Here is a 13,010-nt window from a genome sequence, read left to right as displayed (position 1 = left end):
GAGCTTTGGCCAGCTCTAGTGTGGATCGCCTATAGTGGTATAATCCCCACTATTGTGATATGGTGAAGGTTGGACTCTGCTGATGGTTGTCTAGGTGCTCAGAGAAGAAATAAAAATAGTGCTCTCAATAAAACAATGATAGTTGCCTAAGCAAGAGCGGAGCCTGGGGCCTGGGGGAGGCGGCCGATCTCCCGGCACGGGACAAGCACACATGAGAGTACTCACCACATCCCTTATTGCCGATCAGAACCTTGCCACCAGGTGACGGGCCTCGAGATCTGGCATAGGTTAAGGGTTAAGGGACTGGCTGCATGTGTCCCACACCTGCTTTACACTTCACCGGGACGCCTGTTGCTTCTATCTGCATGGCTGACATGCCTAAAACTGAACTGCCAATGACTCTTTCTCCTGCAGATAAGCAAAGTTATAAGTGATTTCCTTTAGTACCTTACTGACAAATGCTTTATACACACTTTAACCCGCGCTGTAATTGCCTTATAACTGTCACACACAGCACTCAGAATGTCTAGGTACCATTATTGTGTTACTAGCCTATGTTTCTAATGCCTCCTAGCCTAAACTCTCACAGCACAAAGTATCTGTGCATCACTTTCTCCTCGACTAAAAAACGTGTTAACGCAGTATACCTATACTAGCATAGCTGATCTAGCGGTGTTTGGCACCGAGCATCTTTATTTCATTTTGTTTTATCTAAACCTCACTCTGACGAAATAACTGTTTAGTTAAACATTGGGAAAATATAAAAATCGTGAGAAGTATCATGCCACGGTTTAATGCTGGTGACTCTTAAAATGCGCTGTGGTGGCGTCTGTTGATAACCTGTAAATCTCGTGCACATCAAAATGCCCGTTGCAGAATACTTAATGACCTGCAGGCGATAACTGCAACCCTGCTTACGTATTGGATACTCACCTTGGCTAATCACTCATATGCTGTCAGAGTACTAAGCTTAGACGGTTGTCTCATTGTTGTTTAGCGACATATGTTTATCGTGTTCTCTTTACATTATATACTTAAAAATTGTGACTAGCAAGTTTCAACATAATTAAAAATGTGCAGTTTCCAAATATTTTAGCATAACTAGCCTAGCACTGTTAAGCGCTGACCTTTCCACTTTAATCTCAAGACCTCACTGCTTTGCCAAGCTGATGATTGTTATAATTATATAAAACTGTGCGATTCCTCATGCCACTGTTCAACCAAAGTATATTCTCAGACACGCTGTTGTGGTGTATGTTATTGCTATGTATGACATGCACAACAAAAATAAAGAATTCTAAAAAAAATATATGGCTAGGCTTTAAATAGGGATAAAAGCATTAAAAAATGGCGCCAAGAATGTGTGCACCAATCACAGTTGTAAAATAATAATATTAATAAGAGTAGGTTAATAGATCATTGGTAATCAAAAGTATGAATGTAGGATGTGTGGCGGCACCCACATAATAAGGGGCGGGCCAATGCAGGCACGTGGTTCGCGGCACATTCACTGACAGACACGCACTCACTGACAGACGCATGCACTCACTGACAGACACACACACACACATTCACTGACCAACACACACACATACATTCACTCACATTCACTTATGCACACACACACTTACAGACACACACACACATTCACTCACAGACACACACACACACACACACATTTTAAATCCACCCAGCCTCCATGGGAGAGCTGGAGTGGATTGCTTACCTGTGGTCCAGTGGGGCTGCTGGTCGGGCAGGCAGGGGGCAGACAGGCTGAGTAGGCGGTGTGGGAGCTTTAATCTTCCTGCTCGGCTCCCTTGCGCGCTGCTTAGTGATGCTGGGAGCTGGAGTGACGTCATATTCCGGCTTCATTAAGCAGCGCGTGAGGGAGCTGAGCAAGAAGAGCTCAGGTGAGCATTCTCCCTCGCTGCCCATTGCCTGCCTCGGTGGGGGCTCAAAAGTGGCCAGCCTGCCAGCTCTTGAACCCCCCAGGACACGAGGCAAACAAGGGATCTGCCTGGGCATTTGGGGGTGGCTGATTTTGCCGCCCTCTGCAAAGTGCCGCCCAAGGCAGATGCCTTGTTTGCCTCGTGTAAGATACATCCCTGAACCCATTAACATACCTTTTGACATACTCACAGTTACTTACAAACACAAACAGATACACACATACAAACATGCACAAACACAGAGACACATACACCCAGGCACACACTTACACATTATGGTACAAACGGACATAGGTGGGCACAGACAAAATAAATAGGTGTAAAATGGCACATACATACATACGCACACACAGGCAGGTATACAAAGATACAGACAGGTGAACACAAACATATATATAGCTGGGTAATTACGAGATGGGAGTCCCTGACGTCACACGCATGCGCATAGATGTAGAGAGTGATTCCGTTTTTTCGTGCACGATTGTGAACAGCTGATTTGGTAAGCGTTTGGTGTGATATACAGTCCTATATAAGCTTGTCATTTTGTAATATGCTTTTTGTGTGTCCTGATGAAAGCCCTGAACCAGGGCTGAAACGTTGACATTGGATTGAAAATGAAACTACATTCATTGGAAGACCTAGAGTGCCGGTATTTTTCTTCATTATATATATATATATATATATATATATACACACACACACAAACATAGGCACACACAGACAAAAACAGTTAAAGACAGGCACAAATACCACCAAAATGCAGCTCCAGACACAAGCCACATCTAAAATGGCGGCAACCATGGAACTGCCAACACGCCCTGGCACCTCCAGCCCCTGGAGTGACACAATCCCCACGAATCCGAGGCAGGCCCTACATACCTGCTTGCGGCAGCCTGAACGGCGGGAGCACAGCGACACACCACATCAGCAAATGCCTGACAAAAGTTACCGTGGTCCCCGGGAGCACAAGCAGCAAAGAGGTTGGAGAGGCTGCGAGCCGGCACAGAAACAGCTAACCAGACCCAGCAGACAATCCCTGGGGCATGCCTGGACGGCTGACACATGGTGCACAACATCGCTCCACATCTCAGTTCTGGCCCGTAGCACCTCCACAGCGGCACTGCAACACTTACCAGTCGGACCGCAGCAGGATGACACCAAACGGCTGGAGGATATGGGCTGAGGCGAACTCTCTGCCAAAAGGGGACTTCCCAGCTTTCCGCCTCCATACTGCAGACTCTGAGTAGGGATGACTTAAAGAAACATCCTTTTCCTCACTAAGGGTGCAAAATGCCCTGTATTCCTACTATGTGCATTACTACTCAGATGCCTGACGCTGGGATCTCGGGGTGTTCCCACACTATAAGCTTGTTTTCTCATGATACCTATAGAGTTCTCCAGGGCATACTCAATGTTTTTAGATTTTATTTTAGGCCTGCTGCCCACCTATGTTGTTTTAGATGCCTCTATGATATCACTTTGCCAATTGACCCCTAACTAGCAAAGCATAGTCTACACAGGTACATAGAGTTGGTTCCAGCTGACTGACTAAGCCTAATTTTACTCTAGTGTTTTCACATTATGCTGTATACACCACCAAGATCTAGATCACAACTCCTCCATCTATGAGCCAGCACTAGTACAGTACCGTGTTATTCTCACTTGAGTAATTACGTATGCACGATCAATAATACTAGCTTGTTTAAAGTCTCTATATAACCTATTTTACGGGAAATGTCCAATTTAAGCTTATACTCACATAACTTCCACTCCTTAAGTCAGCAGTGTCAATATGTCTCAATTCCTACCCTATGCTACTTTATAGCCGACACAGAGATTTCTCTTGAACCCATCGTTTCTTATAATATAAAATGTGCACTGTTAATGTATGCCTAACACATGTTTATAAATGTTGATTTGACTGGCGAGCAACTGCTGTTGTGGCATTGCATGCCTATTTGTTTTTCCACAAGCACAATAAAATAAAGAATAAAAAAAAAAAAAAAAAGACAGGCACAAATAGATAAACAAAGCCATACCATGGTACATACAGACACACACAGACATACTAACCTTACATAAAAGGATACTGGATCTCTTGTAGATAATCGTCATGTAGGGGTAGGGGTAGGGGTAGGGGGAAGACAGGAGGCAGCCAAAAACCTTTTGTAGGGAGAGCTGGCAGCATTCTGCCAGTCGTTCTCTTCACTATCCAGGTTCCAGTGCCCTTCTGCCTGGCTGCTGTGTGCTCTGTCCACAGAGTTAGTATCAGCTGGACAGGAAGCAGCACAGTAATAGAGAGATACACAGGGAATCTGATAGAATGTCACCTTTTGGATCAACAGAATAAAATAATGGGTTTCAAGATTGAACTTAATGGACATTAGCCTTTTTTTCAACCTAAACTACTATATAAATACATTACCTGTATCTCTATCACTACATTGCCTCTGCTCCCGGACGACTCCTATGTAAGGATAGGGGCAATGCCACTTAATTTCTACTAAGCAAAACCCGCACAACCTGGTTCCCTCTAACTATATAGCATGCTCTTCCAGCTGTTTGGCATCACAGTCAACCACCTCCTCATTCGCTTCACATGTTACCAGTTACTGCAAGTATACTATTTACTTTTATTTCTTTTTTGTTTTGTAAATTATTGTTTTATTGCAATCCAAATGCATAAGTTACAGATAAGTCAATAGGACACACAGGTCCCTAATAATAAGCAGATCACATTTCTTTTTATGTTTTTGGGTTTTTTTTGTTTCGTAGCTACGTAGGGCCATTAAATAATATCCTGAATTAAATTTGGACTCGCAGGTCCAATAGATGACTATAATGACATAAAACGCTGAACATTAAAAGTAAAGTTGCATTAAACAAAAGACTCCACCTCAATTCCCTGAAATCGCATATAAAGAGTTGAAAAGTAGAGGGCAAGATGAGAGCCACGAGGCAGTCACTTGCACTCTACTTCTCAATGAAAAGTGGTAGTCAGAAACTAATAGCTGTACACCTGCACCTCTCCCCTCTTTCCTATTGCGCTGCAAAACACACTCAGTCATCAATAAGAGCAAGGCCATGACAACCAGGCCTCTTATGAGAGAGAGAGTAATGAGGAAGAGTGAGCGAGGGAGCTGCAACTCCCCTAATCAGGGTGGATAAACCCACCCCGGTGACCTGAAACCTCCCCTAAGTCTGCTCCCCCTCTTCTGCAGTGCCCCCGGTCTCCCATGAAAGGTCTGTCAGACATCTGTAAGTCCACAGTCTAGGAAATTTGCCTTGGTAAACTACAGTCAACCAGTGCTTCCATATGTCCATGTAAGTCTGAGAACGACCCTGGCCTGAAAGCATTAGGAAATCAAATCTGAGTAAATCTCAGTACCTGCTTTGCTGTGTTTAAGATCCTAACAGTTAAGGATTTCTTGTACCTGACAGTGTGCATGGTAGTGTGGTGTAAGAGATAAGTAGCTAGCAGAAAGGGAGGAGTGTTGTCCAAAAACTTCAACAGAATCTCTCAGATTGCTTGTCAGAAAGGATTCTTGGAGCATTCTTACCAAATATGTAGGAATGTACGCGGGCTGGCATGGCATCTCCAGCATTCGTCACTTAGTGTAGGATCTACGTTCTGCATTAATTGAGGTGTCCTACACCACATAGATAAAACTTTGTATGCTGTCTCTTGTGTCTTACTGGCCAGTGCACTTTGAGGAACCAGGTCACAAATCTTGCCCCATTGCTGGTCAGTGAAAGTCTCCCCAACTGCAGTCTCCCACTTACCCATGTACGAGGGTGATGGGAGGTTAATTTTCCATAAGAGCATGGCAGATTATTGCATGTAAGAGCAGGTCTGGGTCATCACCTAGTTTTTCAAATGGGGTCAGTGTCCTATATAAGTCAGGTTTGGGGGGTTTGGTGGTCAGGAATCGTTTCAGTTGTTCGAACTTCAGTCTGTGTAGAAATGTGTCCCACGTGTCACCTAGAATTCCCCGATTGGCCTGATCTTGTCCCCTTTCAGTAAATGTTGGGCCTGTATGTGCGGCTGTGGAAGTAAGCATGTAAATGCCTGTATCTCTAAACCTGTGGAAAATTTTGGGTTATTCATCAGAGTATAAATGTGGGAATGGAAAGAGGAAACACCCAATTTCATGGTAATCCTGTGCCAGATAGTCAAGATTGCCTTCACAAATGGCTGGTGACATAAGAGAGTTTCCTGCCCTCCGTTGGAGACATCCATGTTAGTGCCTTTGGAGAGAGCCACCTGTTGGAGCTTGTTTGATATCTTTCCATAACTTGTTCACCCCACCCTTTACCCATTCCAAAGTTTTCTGTAAGTGAGAAGACTGATAATATATTTGAATGTCGAGAACCACCAGTCCCCACTCATTTTTAGGTCTTGTCAGCACTTGGTATTTCAGCTTGAGTTTGCTACAGCCCCAAAAATAAGTGATTATTAATGATCTGAGGGATGTTACATAAGCGATCAGGATTTTGATGGGGAGAGTCTGGAACAAAAAGAGAATGTGTGGCATTACTGCTATGCGATCCAGCCACAACAGGTGAAGAAGTCTCCAGGCCTCCAAATCTTTCTGTAGAGTCTTTAGCATGGGAGTAAAGTTAGCTTGGTATAACTGAGAAAGGTTGTCAGTGAGCCATACCTCCAGATATTTGATCACGGGGTTGGCCCAATTGAACTGGAAATTTCTACCTAGGACATCAGCCCTCTTAGGCGGTAGGTGGATATTAAGTATGTCGGATTTTGAATAGTTTATCTTGATAGTTTCCGGCATGGAGACGAAAACGATTAAATTGTCAGCTGTATCTGCTCTGGGGATTGCTATATCACCATACTCCCCAGGGGTATATTCAAAAGCTCTTGTAAGAGCTACACTGCTATACCTGCTATACTCTCTTGGAGGAGAGGTCTTCTCACTGGAAGCTGGATCCAGGATATTGGTCCAGGGTCAGAAGGGATGGCGAGACCCCAGCCAAGTGCTACGGTGTCCTTGGTGCTCAGCAACAGCTAGAAAGCAGCGATTGGCGGAGGCACCCAGTCGGGGTGCCAGGCGGTCCGTCACAGCCATGTTTTTAATTCTCCAGAGATATATAGAAGTAAAACGACATGGGTCACAGTGACATGCACCAAAAAAGAAGAGAAATAAAAACTGTTGGACATGTCCACTTTACAATCATTGGTGCCAGTATCGGGATGCAAGGGGCTGGCAAGCAGAACTAAATGAATGAGTGATGTTGGCAATGTCTCATCCATAAGTTGAGGTATTAGCTAATTCAGGTTGGCTATCCTGACATAGGCCCAATGCTGCAAGAAAACCGTTAAGTCTGTTGCATTGTTGAGCTTGCGCAAAGTGATCTGCAGGAATTTGGGTTTGCCTGACCGATAGGGCACCTTCTTGTCTGAGGACGCTGGAGACCAGGTTTTGTCATCACTGCAAAAAGGGCAAAAAGGGTTTGTCATCACTGCAAAGTGGACCTTGAGAGGTCTGCATAGAAAGACAGGGTGCTGTTTTCAAACTCCAGTGTAGGGAAGCTTCTCACCAAAGCCAACACCGCCATACTGTCAAGGTGGGTAACGAATTGGACAATGAGGTCTCAAGGAGTGAATCCTGGTGCTCTAACAGACTTACAGATCCAAAAGAATCCATCAAGGAGGAGGCAGAAGGTGGCAGAAGAGTCAGCGGAGGTACTGTGGAATTTCCGTGTCATCCACAGTTTAGCGTCCTCATCCGAAGTATGATGAAGTCCCCCTCCGCTGTGGATGTCATCCAGCGCATCTAGTATTGCTTTCCCCTTAGAAGCGGAGTTGTCTGCTGGCTGAGCTGCCATTTTGGGCATCCTCTGTGGTAGGCCTCCAAGCATACAATCCCCAGTATTGCAGGATCTACATATGAAAGCGGGACTTCCAAGTCATATATGATGTCATAATGAGGCTGTCAGGGCTTACCTGAGTTGGGAGTCTGTCAGGCAGAGATATATGCTCACCCTTGCAAGTAAACACAGGCCGAGGTGGTCAGGTAAGTTACTGAAGGGGTTTTCACCCCTTCAGCAACCGGGGATTGGGGGGTGGGAGGGAGAGGGAACCTGCAGTGCCAGGAAAACATTGTTTTCCTGGCCCTGGAGTTTCCCTTTAAAAGATATGAGATCCTCTAAAGCCTCATAAAGGTCTTTATCAGTGATCTCGTCCTGCAGAGTTTCAGATAAACCTTGTTCAAATGCACAGACCAAGGCACTGTTCATTCCAAGAAGTATCAGAAGCAAGTGAACGAAATGTGATGACATACTCTGTTACTGATCTAGAGCCATGTTTGATCCTCATAAGTTTTTTACCAGAAATTTGGCTCTACCAGGAGGACTGAGAACTCACTTAAAGGTAGCCAAGAAGCTGGAAAAAATAAACATAAGCAGATCATCCCTTTTCCATTAAGGGTTGATCCATACCAGAGCCTTCCCTTCCGGTACATTAATGATAAAGCTAAGCTTGTAGCCCCATGGAGCAAGCGCAGCCTAAGCAAACTGAGGCCTTGACAGGGCTAGGAGGTTGGCTTAGGCGGATATCGCAAGGGATTGGTAGGTTAGTAAAAAAATGGGTCGCAAGAGAATACTGAGAATGGGCAGCAGCTGAAATAGCCTGCCCTTCGGTTGGTCCCCACTCAGTTCTCAAGCTGTTTTTTTGCTCATCTTGTTCCATTACAGAGAGAACTTCTCTGAAACATATCAGACTGGTCCCACCCATACGGGCAGTCCAGATCCGAAATGCCAGCAAGTTCCCTCTGCACGAGAGACACAGCAACCCCAGACGATCGTTTCAGCCTTGTGAGGCATAGCTGATATCTCCCTAGGCACCGTGAGCAAGGGGTCCACGTCTGGATTATCCCTTTAAACTTGTGGAGAGTAAAAAATGGGTCGCAAGAGAATACTGAGAACGGGCAGCAGCTGAAATAGCCTGCCCTTCGGTTGGTCCCCACTCAGTTCTCAAGCTGTTTTTTGCTCATCTTGTGCCATTACAGAGAGAACTTCTCTGAAACATATCAGACTGGTCCCACCCATACGGGCAGTCCAGATCCGAAATGCCAGCAAGTTCCCTCTGCACGAGAGACACAGCAACCCCAGACGATCGTTTCAGCCTTGTTAGGCATCATCAGTGAGGCATAGCTGATATCTCCCTAGGCACCGTGAGCAAGGGGTCCACGTCTGGATTATCCCTTTAAACTTGTGGAGAGTAAAAAATGGGAACTTGCTGGCATTTCGGATCTGGACTGCCCGTATGGGTGGGACCAGTCTGATATGTTTCAGAGAAGTTCTCTCTGTAATGGCACAAGATGAGCAAAAAACAGCTTGAGAACTGAGCGGGGACCGACCGAAGGGCAGGCTATTTCAGCTGCTGCCCGTTCTCAGTATTCTCTTGCGACCCATTTTTTACGGATTGGTAGGTTAGCTTAGGGGCAGGCTCAGTATATATAGGCCGGCCATTTTGTTCCCTGTCACAATTAATTCATTAACAAACCAGTCTGGGTTGGCCAAACAAGGGATAGGCAAGGTCAAGGATCACAGAATAGAAAGTCAGGCAAAGCTCAGGATAACAGAGAGCAAGAATAGTCAAACAAGCCGAGGTCAGAAAACAGGAAAGCCAATACACAGTATAAACACTGTCAAGTAACAAGAACCTTGACAGGGCAAAGAAACAAGGGCAACCAGGAAGTATATATATATACACCCTATACTGGATGATGATTGTTTACAGAGGACCATAATGTCACAAGTGTGTACACATCATCAATAAATGACACTTACGCTGACACTATAAAAGGAGACTAATGGGATGGGTTCCAAGTCATATATGAGGTCATAATAAGGCACCAGGAAGCTAGTGGTGAGTGGGTGTGCATCAGAGCTCAGAAAATACAAAATTTCTATGATCGCACTGCAAGGGACAGTTATTGTGACGCTGCACTGGCAGAAAACAATATACCACTTCACCAGCCATCTAAGAACTGCAGGCATACAATATCGCTGAGGGGGTCAAGGGTCCTAACACTCACTCATAATGGGACTACCCACAGAGCCACGTCAGAAGCAGATATACCCGCAATCCTCACTTCATTGGGACTCCCGGGACTGCCTACGACCAGGGCCACGAAAGGCCCATCCCAGATTGGAGATCCTGCCACGGCGCAACTGTTCATCCCTCGACCCCTGGGAAACACGGATCCAGCTCCCTGAAGGAGACCGCACTTATAACCACCGACGCTGGTCAGACCGGACACAGCCTCAGCAAAATATATTTTTATGTTACGATTTTCTATACAATGCGGTCCCTTTTCCACTCGACTTTGGCTAGAGCCATGACCGGACTTAGTGATGGTGGAGCAGAACCACATTAATATGGAGGAACCCCTCCAATTTCCCCCCCACCGCTGCCCCCTTGGTGAGGGGCACCTACAATACTTGTAGCATACTCTTGGTTAATCGTGATATGATTTACACAGTGCAATGGCCCATGGCGGTTCAATGTTTCACAGGCGCATAGGGCGGCCTATAAGGCTTTGATAACTCATACCACACAACTACAGGCGGTCTATGCTTGCCCCATCTTCCCTAAAGTGATGTATATCTACTGAGGTGGCTCGCAGTTGCACTAGTAGAGTCTCAACTTGTTTACCTCTTGTTATTACCTTTAATTTACTCTTCCTCAATTTGCAACAACAACTTAAACATTTAGTCTCAATCTCTATGGATGCGATCTTGCTACACTCCTAAATGCACTGGCAGATCCAGGGGAGGGGCAACGGGGCAATTGCCGCCCCTGAGTCTCTCCCCTGCAGGCTAATGCAGGGCTGCCCCCACACACATACACTGCCCCACACAAACATACACTGCCCCCTCAATCACACACTTCCCCCAGATACACACACACATACACTGCCCCCTCAAACACACACTTCCCCCACATACACACAAACTGCCCCCCCACACACATATACACTGCCCCTATACACATACTGCCCCCCCCACACACACACACACACACACACAGCCCACCATACACACATTGCCCCCACACACACATACACAACCCCCCATACACATACTGCCCCCACACACCATACACATTCACAAACTGCCCCCATACACACATTGCCCCACACACACACATACACTGCCCCACACACACACATACACTGCCCCACACACACATACACTGCCCACCCATACACACATACAGAGCCCCCCATACACACATTGCCCCACACACCCTACCCATTCACACACTACACCATCCACACACACACACACACACACACACTGAACCTTTCACACACGCTGCACCCCTTACACATTGCACCACTCACACACACCACTGCTCCTATGCCCTACTACAGCCCCATATCTCAGCAGACCCTAGGTGAGTTGTTAAGCTGTTCTTAAACGGTTTGACTACTTACTCTGGGAGGGGGTCCCAGCACTCATGGCACCATAACCACAACACAGAGCTGTAGTGGTTATTTTGCATGGATTATTTCTTTAAATAATCTTCAAGTGCCCCTCCCGAGATCAGGCTCTGGATCCGCCACTGCCTAAAGGAGGCACAAGCCTGGGTGTACCCGCTTATACTGTTACCATTTATTGTAACGCAACATGTTAAAAAAAATTTAATTGTGTGCAGTTACTCTTGACAAGTTATGTGATACCTCTAAACCGGTATTATGCCATGATGCATCTTTTACTTATGTATCTGTAACTCATGATATGTCGACATGCCCCTTCAAAATAAAATATTTTTAAAAATAAAAAGAGTACTGGATACCAGAAGCCAAGGCCAGACACCTCCGCAGAAAGAAACAGGATGTGATAGCTATGTACTTGGACTTTCTTCTTTGAATAATTTCATCATCAGTCACAAAGAGGTTATTGCTTCTATATGATAAGCATTGCTGGTGGATCACGACGAGAAGCATTGGATTGACCACGAGATCTTTCGAAGTATAGCTGTAGTGAGAAGGCAGTCTCACTATTGGATTACAGGTAAGTAACTTTTTTTTTAAAGGGACTCTCCAGCCAAGCCTCTTTACTCACCTGGTTCCAGCGCCGGGAGCCTCGTGAAGCCGCGCCCCCTATTTTGTCAAAATGACGAAATAGGCGGGCGCAAGCAATCAGACGCTTCCATTTGGAAGCGTCATTGCTCCCTTGTGCGGAGCGCACTACCGCGAATGCGCGCGGTGTGCGCGGCTGCGATCTGAGCTAAATGACAGCTCAGCTCGCGGTCTTTGCCCGCCCCCCTCCTCTGCTGACAGGCTGGAGAGAGAAGGCGCGCACACAGTTCCTTCTCTCTCCTGCACACGTCAGACGTATTTTGATACGTCTGACGTGTACAGGGCCTTTTTAGGGCCCTGCATGATAGGAAGTCCCTCTGGTGGCCGTCTGAGTGACGGCCACTGGAGGTATTCCTATCAATCAATGTAAACATGTATTTTCTCTGAAAATACAGTGTTTAGATTAGATTGCCTGCAGGGAGCTATGGATCATATCTGAACAACTACAGCTGTAGTTGTTCAGGTGACTGTAGTGTCCCTTTAATATAGAATCATGCAGGCAGGTTTAAAGCTACAATAACAATGGAACATTCAAATGCTTCATATATTTCTACACCAGTTGACTGTAATCTTTAAAGCCGTTTGCAAACAATTTGATACTCACTTTGATTTGCTGGGGGCCCGCAGTCCCTTCAGTCTGTCCTACAGCAGAAGTTTATATTTCCACATTAACATGATACATTATTATGTTTGTGCAACTCTCTACATTATTCATTGGCGTGGTAATATGTGTATGGCTTGCCCAGTCTACATTATATAACATGTTTTTTATGACATATTATTTTTCTAAATTAGTGGTAACGTTGTTCCTTTTAAATATAAAATTATTGTATTTATACTTAACTACCAATAAATTATATTTCACCCTTCCAGCGAGGAGTGCTCCTTTAATGTAACCCCTTAAGGACACATGACATGTGTGACATGTCATGATTCCCTTTTATTCCAG

At 45.5% G+C, this 13,010-nt stretch overlaps 1 protein-coding gene across 1 annotated transcript in view; it reads right to left on the bottom strand.

Moving 5' to 3' along the window:
• The window catches only part of CALCOCO2 (calcium binding and coiled-coil domain 2), a 161,882-nt gene extending 149,108 nt beyond the window's left edge, over positions 1-12,774 (bottom strand). Inside the window, exon 1 of the mRNA XM_063458883.1 lies at positions 12,666-12,774. The gene's annotated coding sequence lies outside the window, so the exon portion shown is untranslated. The remainder of the gene's footprint in view (positions 1-12,665) is intronic.
• Positions 12,775-13,010: the final 236 nt, after the last annotated feature.

The sequence above is a fragment of the Pelobates fuscus genome, chromosome 6 (genome assembly GCF_036172605.1).
Source record: "Pelobates fuscus isolate aPelFus1 chromosome 6, aPelFus1.pri, whole genome shotgun sequence".
In the NCBI taxonomy this organism is placed as follows: Eukaryota; Metazoa; Chordata; class Amphibia; order Anura; family Pelobatidae; genus Pelobates; species Pelobates fuscus.
The sequence above is the reverse complement of the archived record's forward strand: the minus strand, read 5'-3'. Positions and strand labels throughout refer to the sequence as shown.